Below are 9122 nucleotides of genomic sequence, written 5' to 3'. Positions count from 1 at the left end.
CCCCTGGGCAGCACACATGTGCAGTTGTAACTGGTGCATCGGCAGAACCCCGGATCCCTGGGCAAAAACAGTGCACCGTCCCCCCCACCCCCAAGGACAGCAGAGGGCTGCCCACACCGCACGGCGAGCGGGCCGTGACGTGCCCGACGCTGTACCGCGTGGCTTGGCTTCCCCAGGCTCGCACAGCACCAGGCTCTTAGCCGAGGGGACAGCAGAGGGCAGCTCTGAGTCGAGGCTGGATGGGCAGGATCGGAGGAGGGACCCGGGCTCCCGGCTGCCTGGGGCTGCCCCTGGGGAGAGAGGGGTGTGCTAGGAGCGGGTTAGTTCTGACTACATGGAGAGGGGCGGGTGGGTGCGTTTCGTGGCTTCTTCAGTGATTTCCAGCGTGAGCCTCCAGTGCCGGAGAAGGCGGGTCCGCAGGGCCGGTGGGGACCAGCCCAGCACTGCTCTAGGGCACACAGTTCTGCGGGCTTCCCACAGGTTCTTGTATGGGGCCAACTCCTGCAGAGTAGGGACCAGCCACAGGCTACATGGCATCCTGGTATCCTTGAGTGCTAAAGGTCAGACCAACAGGAGATTAATGATGGCCTCTGAACAAACCCCGCCTTCCAGCCTCCCATCCTATTTCAACTGTGCCTGCGGGAGCAGAGCCAGGGAGAGTCACTGAAGTCTAAGCCTCCCTGAGCTGCTCACAGAGCCCAGCTCTCTGGAGGGGTGGCTCTGCCCTCCCTCCCTTCACTGGAGTTGGGGGTGCTGTGTCCACTCTGGGCCCCCAGGAGTTACAGTGGAACAGAAGGCCACCAGATCTATTTGCAGTTGTGTACTAGACAGAGAGCATCACTCTGCTCTTTGACTGAGAGGCATTAAGGAGTGAATTGTCCCCGGGGGATGGGCAATAATGAACGACTCTACTTTCCGGCTGAGGAGGAGAAGCAGCCCAGCAAACCAGCCCCTCCCAGCCCCCAGGTGACCGCTGGGTGGGCTCCTCTGAGCAGCAGCGGTCAATCCTCAGCGTCCCAGGCCCTGAGTCAACCCTTTAGCGGCCGCCCCCGCTGCATCCCCGCCCTCTGGTCAGGCGCCCAGGCATCTTCCCCAGGCTCTCCCCATGGGCCACTTGTGGGCGGGCGGGCACAGCACAGCCCCCGCCCCCCCCCCCCCCGGGCCCTGCAGCCGCGCTGCCTGTCATCCTCCTGGGGAAAGCCACCACCAGGATGAGCACTGTCAAGAACACGTCTTCGTGGTCCCCAGAGAAAGGACTGGCAGGAAAAGTGCTCCACCTCTCTGCTCCCTGGAATTCTATCTGTATCTCAAAATTCCTGCCGAAGCCCACAGTCTAAGGCATTGCATTACTTAAAACTCAAATGAATTTCAACCAGAACCTGAATGTGCACGTTGTAAGCGGAGGCCAGTCCTCAGCTCTTCCCGTGGTTCCCAGGAGACCCGGCCTGGAGGTCCGGTGGGAGGAGTGCTGGGCAGAGTCCCAGGGGCACTAGGGTGGGCTCCCTCGGGCCTGTGCTCACATAGCCACGTGGCCAGCTGCCAGTGGGACTGCAGGTGGTGACAGTCACCCCAAGGGTCTCAGTCCCCTCACTGCTAAAACAAGGGGACCAGACCTGTTGACCTTTGCTCTCTGTCCAGCTTAGGTCAGTGATATTAGCAATGTGACTGCGCTAGACCTACATTTAACACAGTCTGAGTGTGCACACGTGAGTGTGCATGCGCGTGCGTGTGTGTGTGTGTGTGTGTGTGTAGGGTACTCAAAGTCAAAGCTGATTTTTACTATCTTGGGGTGTGGAAGGTTTTTGAAAATATGACCCCAAACCCAGAAACATGGAAGAGAAGATTCATAAATCCAGCTTCATCGAAATCTCCTGGATGGAAAAAAGCCTGTAAAATAGTCAAGACAAAAGATGAACTGAAAAGCACGCCACATCAAAGGGCTCATTTCTTTACTAAAGAAGAGTGGCTCCAACCAAAAAGGAAAAGATCAATAAGCAGAGAAATAAGCAAGACCTATAGATACTAATGGCCAGTAAACATGTAAAATGTGCCCAAACCTGTAAGAGGGTGCAAACTTAAGCAACGAGACACAGCTTGTCTTTCTCTGTAACACTACTGGCAAGGCACCTGGCACTCTTCTGATGGGCGTGCACGTTGGTTAAACCTCTCTGCATGGCGGTTGGACAATCCCTGTCAAGTCTGAAACTCCCATTCCCTTTGACTTGGGAATTACCCTCCCAGGAATTTACCCAACAAACATCTTGGTGAATGGGTATGTGTGCGGGTTAATCACCAGGGTATGGTCAGAGCAAAGGACTGGAAACCAGCTGCTGACAGGAGAAACAATGAACTAGGTCGTCATGGGGCCACAACAGAGTAAGACGATGCAGCTGCTCAGGGGTACGGCAGCTCTCTACTTACTGCTGTGTGTCTCTAATACACACTGGTAAGTGCAAGGAGAGCAAAATGCGGAATGGCCCGCAGAGCCTGCCAGCATCCGCATTCCTTGTGCAATATTTGTGGATGTCTCTGGAAGGATGCCCTTGGAACTTGTCACTGTGCTTGTCTCCAGAGAGGAGATGGGGTGTCTGAAGGGACAGGGATTGGAAGAGGATGCCTTGTGTCGCCAGATCCAGGTCTTGCTGTGCAGGTGTTTTGAAGACACGGTTAAGTCAAGGTGATTACCCTCCACCATGTGGGTGGGCATCGTCCAATCAGTTGAAGGTCTTGAGAACAAATCTGAGGTTTCCTCGAGGAAGAAAAGGTTCTGGCCTCAAGACCACAGCCTCAGCTCCTGCCCACATTTCCAGCCTGCTCTTCCTGCTGGCCTGCCCGCTGGACTTCAGACCCGACAGCCTCATGATGGCCAAGCCATTCCTTAGACTTTCTGTCCCTATCCTCCTCCCTCCGCCCATGTTCTACTGGTTCTCTTCCCTGTGTTCCTGCTGGAGCCCCGGGTGACAGAATCCTCCGAAACTAGGAGCGCCTGTAATTCAAGGTACATCCTGTTTATTTCCTAGATGTAGCCCCACACCATTGCCTTGGGAATCACTTAGGAAGAGGGAGGTGTGCGAAGAGAGGTGTTTTTTCCTTGTCATGTTATGAACAATTTGTTCGCAAGAGGAAGTGATTGGAGAGAGAAAAACAGATCTAGAAACTTGGAAGTTGCCAAGGAGTCGAACGAGATGAAGGGACTTGGGCGATGTTTTGAGAAGACACTTCTTTCTAAGGGCTGATGATGGAGAAACAGGAAAGGCCAGTGCCTCTGGGAGGACACTGCTGGGCTCTTGATTTTGACCAATCGTCTTGAGGGACAGCACAACTTTGCTTCCAGGGAGTTTGAAGGAGCCTCTCCCCACCGCTGGGACAGAGGGCTCCCGGTCCACCTCTCTCACTGTGCGGCGAGAGGGCAGACCTCACGGAGTCCAGCCTGAGCCCGGTGCCCTGAGTCAGGCCCCCGCCGTCTCCATGGTCCATGTTGCTCTAGGTAAGTGCTTCACTTTCCCCTCTTGACGGGGTCTCACCGGATACACGGATACACACCCGTGGGCTGCATGCTGGTCCCATCAAATGAGGTCACCTGAGACCAGAGGTCACCTTTCATGGTTACTGCCGCTCAGGGTATCTCTGTTTTTTTTTTTTTTTTTTGAAACATAGCTTAATTTTCTGCATATAAGAAACTTGGTAAATACAAGCATGCCATCATAGGGTCCAGGCATAATTTCAAAAATTTCGAATTGTGATTCTAAGATAAGTATGTAGCGACCACTGGTCACCAGTTCATGGATGGCTTATTTAACTCAGCAGCAGGGGAGTAGGATTTTAATTTTTATTTATTTGTTTTTTAGGGGAGGGAGGTAATTAGGTTTATTCATTTACTTTTGGAGGAGGTACTGGGGATTGAACCCAGGACCTCATGCTTGCTAAACTCATGCTCTGCCACTTGTACTACACCCTCCCCCAGCTGGTTTAATGAGCATTTGCGAACAGAGACTGATACAGTCAGCTGGAAAGGAGGTGCTGGGGTAAGCTTGATACAAGATGCAGAATTGGGCTACGCAGAGATGGTGTAACTTTGGGGTCTCAGCTGTTTCTTCTTCACTTACCTTTACACTTTCAATTGATATGTTATTCTTTTGTCTCTTGATTCATCAATTTAATTTAATTTTGTTAACATTTTATTACTGAAAATTTCAAACGGACAGAAGTGGGGAGAACGGTGCAATGAACCACCCTTCTTGTGCAATCATCACTCACCTGGGACCAGTCACACTCGGGCTAATCTTGTTGTGCCTACCGGCCCCTCCCCCTGACACACACACATGCACACACACACACCTGCCCCAGATGATTTTAAAGCAAACCCAAGACAGTCTATTATTTCATTCATAAATTTCTAGGAGAAAAAGATATGCTTTCTCTTATCACACTGTGGTACAACTTTCTCACCTAGAAAGTGCAAAGTTGCAGGGTTGAATCCTGTTGTGCTCCAGTTAAAAAAACAGAACTTAGCCAGGATCTGAGCAGCCTTTGGGACCGTCATGTGGCGGCTGTGCGTTCCCAGGAGACCGCCAGCTCCACGAGGGCTGCACCGACCTTGCGTACGACCGGCGGTGTCTCTGGCGCCCACACTGAGGGACGCCCTGTGAGTCCTCCCCCTCTGACTCTGGATGTCCTGAGGACAAGCCATCCTCTGCCCCATCACCCGAAACCAAGTCCTTTCCAAGCTGTATCCCCACTCCCTGCCGGGCTTCTCTTCTTGTTCTAATAAGCCGAACACGCTTTCAATGAAAGCAGCTGGAATTCTAATTGTTATCTTATTAGGACTTGTCCCCCACATGATTATCCCAGCTAGCGGTTCTGGCCATTAGGGTCACATGAGTGGTGCTGCGAACACCCTGGAGGATGGGATACAGCTGGTCTGGGTGGGTAGGGCCCAGGCACTGGTTTCTTAAGGGTCCCCATGGTTCTCACAGGCACCTTTGGGAGAGACCACTGTCCCGCCGACCCGACGAGCACTGACAGTGTCAACAGCTCAGACAGGACGGTCAGCAGAGAGAACTATTTCACAAGCCCAAAAGTGTTAGCGTGACCCAGTTTTTCACTTTTAAGTTCAGGCAACAGCTGGGGCCAGACTATCAAGCCAGCAAGCACAGCTCATTGAAAACCACGAGAGGTTCCCTTTCCCAGAGAGATGGGGTGGCTCACACTGGACTTTCCAGCTGCCTGTGTCCTGCAAATGATGCTTCAGAGGTCTTCAAGGCAGGCTGGCCCTGCGGAAGGGTGAAGACCATCTTTTCATTCCTTCTACATCTCACGATAAAACCTGCTTTCTCAGGAGGCTCTACAGGCCAAGTGGAGGAGTACCTGGTTATTGTGGCTTAAATCCGACTTAGTGGGGCTTCTCACATGCACGGGCAGGGCTGGTAGCAGAACACTAATGACCCCAAGATTCCCATCCCCTGGTGGGCATGCCCTTTATACCCCCTACCCCCACCCCAGATTTCCAGCAGAAACTGTGACTGTGATGGGATAGCATGCCTGTGAGTAGGTTACTGATCAGTTGACCTGAAGTTAATCAACAGGCAGAGAATCCCGGTGAGCCTGGCCTAATCAGTTGAGTCCTTCAAGGGACTGAGACCTTCCTGGAGTGAGAGGTTGGAACTCTGAGGGGCCTGCAAAGGGGGCCACGTGGCAAGGGCATGACGGTAACCTCCAGAAGCAGAGGGTCATCCCCAACTGACAGCTAGAAGGACAATGGGGACATAGTTCTCCTGTGACCTCCAGGAAGTACATTCTGTCAACAACCTGAGGGATGTGTGGATGTGGGTCTTTTCTCAGCTAAGCCTCCAGGTGAGGACACAGTCGGCTGACAGCTTGATGGCAACTTGGAAATCCAGGATCAAGCTGACATGTGTTGAGCTCGATGGAAACTGTGAGGTCAGAAATGTTGGGGTTTTGTTTGTTGGTTTGTTTAGGTTTATTTGTTACAAAATATACACATATGAAATTGACCATTTTAATCATTTTAAAATATACAATTCAGTGGCATTAAGTGCTGCTGTGCAACTGTCGCCACATTTCCAGACATTTTTCACCATCTCAAACTGAAGCTGTCCGCATTAAACCGTGACTCCCCACCCTCCCTCCCTGAGCCCGGTGACCTCTGTTCTACTTTCTGTCTCTAGGAATTTGTCTGTTCTAAGTGTGTCACATAGTGGAAACCCACAGTATGTGGCTTTTTAAAAAAGCTGTATTTTACTTATTTATTTATTTTAATGGAGGTACTGGGGACTGAACCCAGGACCTCGTGCACGCTAAGCATGCGCCCCACCATTGGGCTATACGCACCTCCCTGTTTCTTTGTGTCTGGTTTATTTTATTTAGCATAATGTCTCAGGTTCATCCATGCTGTGGCATGTGTCAGAATTTCACTCATTTTTATGGCTGAAAAATATTCCAGTGTACGGTTAGACCACATTTTGTTTATCCATTTACCTGCTGATGCGCATTTGGGTTGTTTCCACCTTTGGACTATTGTGAATAACGTTGCTGTGAGCATGAGTATACAAGAATCCATTTAAGTCCCTAAGTTGCTAAGGTTTTTGGTAACTTGTTATGCAGCCAAAAAAAAAAAAAAAAAAAAAAAGAATACAGACGGGAAACCAGATTCTAAAAGGAACTCTTCATTTGATGTGCTGCATTTGTATATCATAAACCCTGAAATGCTCTCATTATCTTCACAATCGGCAAGGGCGAGGAAGACTGAGCTGAAACGACCCACGTTGGATTCTGAAACACACCAGACAGCAAATGGTCCCCGGCACCGGCACCGACTCCCCTTCCTCCAGACCGACATGAAATGTTCCTGAGACCCGGGGCCTGTGCTGGGGACAGCCTGCCGCAGCGTCTGCCCTCCATCCTCTGTCAGTCAGGGCTCAGTCTGAGCTGGGAACTGCAGGCTCATTCGTGGTAATAGCTCAGTGATGGCAAAGGTGAGGGGTGGCCACTGTCCCTCCAGCCTCAGTTTCCAGAATCGGGAAGGGCTCCGGGTTCCGGTCCTTCCAGCCTAACCCATCCAGCTGACCTACCAGGGAGCCCATCCTTCCAGCTGCCACCTCCCCTCCGCCCGTCAGCCTCCGTCCTCCTGGCTCCCCTGGGTGCCGAGGTGGGTCCATGATGTTGTACCCCCCCTCCCGCAGAGCGCCCTCACTGCCCTGTCCGTGGGGGAGCACTGAGGTTTAATCACACATCGACAAGCAGTGACCATAGACGTCTTAGAGCAAATATCTGCTGACTGTTTATGATACAACAGGCACTTTGCTAGAAATAGTTGAGGTTGTCCAGTTATGTCTCTGTCTATAAATGACAAACTAAGCTTTGGGGAGGATGAGCAACTTGTCCAAAGGGATGGCCCTGAATCCAAAGATTGTGTGGTCACGACTGACATCCGAGACCCTCCATGGCAAGCTTTGGACTTGGGCAAACGGGACATCCGGGGAGACTGAAGCGGGAGCAGTTTCTCAGAGAGGGAGACAGACAGGAGCCCGGATGAGGGGCTGCGCCGGAAGCTGTGGGTCCCAGTTCTACGCCAGCTTGACTGTGTTCAGTTCTTGGGTGTGTGTACAGGACATACAGGAACTAGCGCTAATATGAGTAGATTTTCCTGGTAACAAAAGTGTCTTAAATAAAATAAGCTAATATGTACCTGTCTCATTATATTTTGCATTTATTTTTTTTTCCCTTTTGCCTAAGAGCTTCCCCTGCGTTTCAAACAGCTAGGGGGAAAGCCCATAAAAGCAAACTAAAACTATTCTTACTCTCAACACAAAGCAATTAATGAGGTAATCTGTTGCTAATCCATCCATCTTTTTTCTATATCTAAGTATTTTATGAGATGCCATGATCAGCACCTGTGTTTTTATCTGCATGAACTCTAGATCACTGATGTCTTTGAAGAACTTGGTGGCTGCATAGGTTTCACTGAATAAATGAACCATAATTTATTCAATCGTGAACCGTCGCGTGCCTGTGTTGTTGGTGCTGAGATCAGCACCACCGTACCACTCAGAAATACTCCAGCAGTCGGCACCCACTGGTTGATAATTGTTGAGACTGTTTTCTGGAAAGGAAAATCCAGATTCTCACATGTTAGTGCTTCTAATCCTGGCTACAGGTTAGAATTGCTCTAGAAGGCTTTTTAATAAGTACAATGGCTGGGCGCAACCCCAGAGCTTCTAATCTAATTGGCCCGGGTGTGCCTGCCATAGGCATGGCTCGTATAGCTCTCCAGGTGATCCTAATTTGCAGTCAAGGCTGCAAAACACCAAAAAAAGGCTGTCTTTATAAAACAGGTGCTTGTTCATGTCTTTTTATTTTTAATTGAATTATAGCCAGTTTACAATGTTGTGTCAATATCTGGTGTACAGCACAATGCTTCATTCATACATAAATATGCATATATTTGTTTTCATGTTCTTTTTCACCATGAGCTACTATAAAATATCGTATATAGTTCCCTGTGCTCTACACTATAAATTTGCAAATCTGCAAATCTTGAACTCCCAATTTATCCCTTCCCACCACTTTCCCCCCCGGTAACCATAAGTTTGTTCCTATGTCTGTGAGTCTGTTTCTGTTTTATATATAAGTTCATTTGTCTTTTTTTTTTTTTTTAGATTCCACATATGAGTGATTTTATATAGTATTTTTCTTTCTCTTTCTGGCTTACTTCACTTAGAGTGACATTCTCTAGGTCCATCCATGTTGCTGCAAATGGCATTATTTTATTCTTTTTTATGGCTGAGTAGTATTTCATTGTATAAATACACCGCAGCTTCTTTATCCAGTCATCTGTTGATGGACATTTAGGTTGTTTCCATGTCTTGCCTATTGTAAATAGTGCTGCTATGAACACTGGGGTGCAGATGTCTTTTTGAATTAAGGATCCCTCTGGATATATGCCCAGGAGTGGGATTGCTGGATCATATGGTAAGTCTATTTTTAGTTTTTTGATGAGTCTCCATACTGTTTTCCACAGTGGCTGCACCAAACTGCATTCCCACCAGCAGTGTAGAAGAGTTCCCTTTTCTCCACAGCCTCTCCAGCATTTATCATTTGTG

General features: G+C 49.7%; 1 long non-coding RNA gene across 1 annotated transcript; it reads left to right on the top strand.

The window, feature by feature from the left end:
* The first annotated feature begins 2270 nt into the window (after nt 1-2270).
* Nucleotides 2271-7719, top strand: LOC123612931 (uncharacterized). Its single transcript, XR_006720226.2, has 2 exons — nt 2271-3487; nt 6755-7719. It is a non-coding gene; the product is annotated as an uncharacterized LOC123612931 (long non-coding RNA).
* The last annotated feature ends 1403 nt before the right edge of the window (nt 7720-9122 follow it).

The sequence above is a fragment of the Camelus bactrianus genome, chromosome 3 (assembly GCF_048773025.1).
Source record: "Camelus bactrianus isolate YW-2024 breed Bactrian camel chromosome 3, ASM4877302v1, whole genome shotgun sequence".
Taxonomy (NCBI): domain Eukaryota; kingdom Metazoa; phylum Chordata; class Mammalia; order Artiodactyla; family Camelidae; genus Camelus; species Camelus bactrianus.
Note: the sequence above shows the minus strand (reverse complement) of the source record. Positions and strands in the feature narration are given on the sequence as shown.